Below are 4,666 nucleotides of genomic sequence, written 5' to 3' on the forward strand. Positions count from 1 at the left end.
TCAATGAGCCACTTTATATCAGAGACCGATTAAACCAACACGGTGCTCAATAGAACAAAACACTCAAGCAAAAAATGTTTGCAAGATAATAAGGTATATTGAAGAGAGGCAAGAAGAGACGCGGCGTCAAGAATGATAGGCCTAGAACCATTCTGTGTTCTAAGCAAAGGAGCTCTATCCATTATTATGAATGACGCAGAGAAAAAAGAGAGAGAACTCTATTGGGTAATGCTGCCAAGACTCTCACAATCTAAAATGATTTTAGGGACTTATAACCTAAAACGCTTTAAATATTGTATAGTACAATCAAAAACTAACATAAGAATTATTACGGAATTACTGACCAGTCACTGCAGATTGAATAATCACCTATCGAAGTTAGAAATTCAACCCAACTCAGACTGCAGATACTGCAGGGAAGAGACAGAAACGGCATACCATGTGCTTGGGGAGTGCCCGGCACTGATGCATAAGCGAAAGAAACACCTAGGAGGGTATTTCATGAATCATAAGGATTCAAGACTGGGGAAGATAGGATCCATACTGTCTTTCATTAAAGAAATCGGACTTGGAGAAATACTCTAACCCGACAAAGGGGCACAATAGATCTTTTAGGTCTCAGTGCACGATCCCTTACTCAATAATAATAATAATAAGGTATATTGATGTATAAAAATTTAAAAAAATTAGTTTTCCGCAAAAATGATTAAAAATTTTAAACCATATAAACTCTGAACAATCGCAATAACCAAACTCATTAAAAACGTATTAAGCATCAATTTGGAGGATATTTAATACTCCTATTTCAAAAATACGATTTTAGGTATTTGAAAAAATCGTTTTTGGGATAATAAAAGTTAAAATATAAACTATTTCTGTAACATCCCAAACCTCCGTTAATATTAAAAATGAAAACCTTTCCCACTGCTATATATTTTTCCGATTCTTTAATCAAAGATTAGTCTTCGGCTTTTACGGAATGTTCATAGAAAACATATATTTTCTTTAGCTTAAAGACAATATTAAAACTTTTATGAATAACACAAAGATTTTCTTAATAAAAAAACGATTACTTCTTTCAATTTTGAATAATTTATAGCACTAAAATGACAAAAAAAAATCCTCAAACTGAAATAAACTATTAAATAAACTGAGATTAATACAACTCAAATGCAAAGTTATCGAAGAGATCTGAAATAGTAAAATATTTAATTGCTAACGTATAACTTTTGACACTGGCAATTAGTTGCTCGTATATACGACTAATTAAACTTGCTAAGTTTTAAATTAAATTCCTTGTTGTTGAATACTTTTTAGAAAATAATTTATTTGCTCTTTCTATTAAATATTTTACTTTTTCGGGCAATTAATTGGCAATTTACTGATGTGCATAGAAACAAAGATATATGTATTTCAGAAACTCTAGTTTAGGAATTAATATGCTACATATGAGTACATACAAAGGTTATAGTGATAATTATATTTAAAAACCATAATAAATTTATCATTATCTTTATTTATAAGTAAACTAGTTTATGTATCTATAATATTGTTCGATTATATGAGTATGTACGAATATATATATCTATTTGTAAATTTATTTGTACGTAGTTAATATCATGTATTTTCATAAGTTTTAAAATCAACAAATCACATACAAGTCACATACCTTTTTAATATTCTACAACAAACTTGTCATAACATATAATCAAATATCTTATAGCAGTCAATTTAACTCTAAAAACAGCACAGTAGATAAATCATTGTATCCGTTTACAGACATTTGTGGACACAATATAGTATATATAATATTGATTTAAAATAACAATAATCAATAAGTAAACTCTGAAGACTTTGTTTTTCTTATTTTATTTTGCATAAAATAAATGATTAATTATTTCGTAATAAAGTGGCGTTAGAAGGGTCACTCTATGAGCCATTCAGCTCTTCAAATATACATATGTAGACATGCACACCGCGGTTCGACATACTGAACTCATCGCAATTAAATCGCTAATGACTGAAATAAACAATTTTTAATTCCTAGTTTTAACGTTTTTCGATTTTGATTGTAACTGACACTTTGATGGAAGACATTAATCAGTTGATTGAAAGTGAAATGTCCAGAAACCAGTCAAAACAATACCCAAATCAATTAATATGTTTATGTCGTTAATATGAGCAATAGATGGAGGATAAACTCATTAAAAATCAAAAGACAAGCAACAAAAAGAAACATCTTGAGATTTAATTTTAGCTACATGATATGAGCATCAGAATAAGGTACCCGGAAACTCTTTTAATTATATCAAATATAGTTAAATAAGAATTCTTAAAAATTGTATTGCGTAAAGATTACCTTAAAATTTACGTTAGAACATAACTAACTCAACTTTTAGCTTCGAACTGACTAGTCAATAACTAGTCAGTCAAATAGAACTAACTATTTTTAATCATAAGATGTGCCACTATTTGGTGTAAAAATGGCATTTCTAAAACAATAAATATAAGTACATTTGTAAATGTACAGTTATTACCTTGATTAGAAGAAAAAATTATGAATTTTTATATATTCAGCACACTAATCCCTACTGTAACATTAGGTCACACAAAATATAACATTATTTAAATTGCATTACATGTAATGTTATTACTAAGATTAATATGATTATCATATCATAATTTTTATTTGTATTCACGTATGCTTTTAAATATAATTTGTTTTTTAGCAGGTGTAGAATATTATTTTGAAAGAAACTACATAAAAATTAACTATTCCACTCTTTATTCATTTAATAGATAACTTTATTGATAAAATTATAAAATCTTAAGACTGGCATATTGTAGCATCATTTTACAAAAATTGTTTATAGCTGATACATTACAGCACATTAACACTGTTTCATTTAGGCAGTTTTGCTCAACATAGTCACTAATGAGGATAATTCATCATACAAAGAGCTTACATATAAATTAACTAATTATCAATATATCAGCTCATTTAAGGCTAAAAATGTTGTATTTAATAGTACATTCACACTGTCTAATCTAGGTGGTTTTCCTCTCTATGATCACTAATAAGGATGATTTTCCATACAAAGAGCTTTCATATAAATGAGCTCATTATAAATAAATCAGCTTACTTAAGAAGAGAAATGTAAATTTCCCACAAGGGATATTACCAAAATTAGAAATATGTGTCTTATGTTTTATATGTAATATGTAAATAAACAACTGCAGAGCTATAAACAAAGACACTGTAAGTTCTTAATAAAATCCATGTTTTTATTGATGGAATATGTAATTAAAATAAAAAAATTTAAATGAAGTTATTTATTATTATTTATTATGAAGTTTATAAAAGTTCTATCAGCTAAATAAATGAGCTCTTTATGATGTTAACGTTTCCTCATCTATATATAATTACGCTAACATAAAAGTTTGTTACCCCGTTTTAACTGTGTTGCCGTTGACATATATGGATAAAATTTATACCGTTGGAAAGGTGAAGACGTGCAGAAGAGCACAACGTTATTTTTTCGCATGTACGTTAACGGAAACACAGGTAAAAATGCGTTGGCGTAAATTTAGCGACTACAACAACAAAATACATGTGTTTTTCAAAGTTTTTTTTTGTGACGAATTGTTAATTGTTTACGGTGGATTTGTGTGTGCGATTTTTTTCCACTTTTGGAAAAAAGTGGACTTTGTGTGTTTGGACTTTGTGTGTTTGGACTTTGTGGATTCTGTTACAATCAGATTTTTAAAGCTCATTAAATTTCAAATATTGTTTGTGAATAAAAAAAACGCATTGAAGTGGAAATATCCTTTGAATTCAATCGTTTTATTTGCATTGTGTGATAGTTAAATTTTAATTGTGATAAATTTTAATTTTGATAAATTTTAATTGTGATATATTTTAATTGTGACATGTGGATAGTTAAGGTTAATGAGTTTGAAATTTTTAGATTTATTTCAAGTGTATTGTGTGATAGTTAAATTTTAATTGTGATGAATTTTAATTGTGAATTGTGTGATAGTTAAGGTTAATTAATTGGTTGAATCGACATTAACAACACTTCAATTCGAGAGATATTCATTTTGTACAATGAAAGAACATTATGATAGAGTATGCAATGCACAAAAAGAGATTTGTATGGCAATTATCGTGAATCGTGATACAGATATACGAAGATATAATATTTACGACTATAGATGGTGAACCACCATTTGAGAGAAATATGATATCTTTTTTAAAAACAAATGATGTAGTTAAGAATGTATTAGTATTAGATTCTGCTTTGGAACCATTGGCATATCCTTTACTATTCCCAAATGGAGATTTTGGTTGGCACGTTAATATATCGCATAACGTGCAACATAATTCTAATGGTAGGCAGATTCGAAATAAAGTTACAATGTTACAATTTGCATGCTTCAGTTTTGCAATAAGGGATCAATTTAGCTTTTTGCATAAATCGCAAAAACTATTTTTGCAATACATTGTTGATATGTATGTGAGAATAGAAGTATGTCGACTACATTTTATAAGACAGAATCAAGTAAATTTGAGGGCAGATGTGTATAACAATATTAGTGATTATTTGCAAACGAATCAAGTAGGAGATGGTAGCTTAGGTCGTAAAGTGATTTTGCCTTCATCCTT

Source organism: Teleopsis dalmanni, chromosome 2 (genome assembly GCF_002237135.1).
Source record: "Teleopsis dalmanni isolate 2A chromosome 2, ASM223713v2, whole genome shotgun sequence".
NCBI classification, from domain to species: domain Eukaryota; kingdom Metazoa; phylum Arthropoda; class Insecta; order Diptera; family Diopsidae; genus Teleopsis; species Teleopsis dalmanni.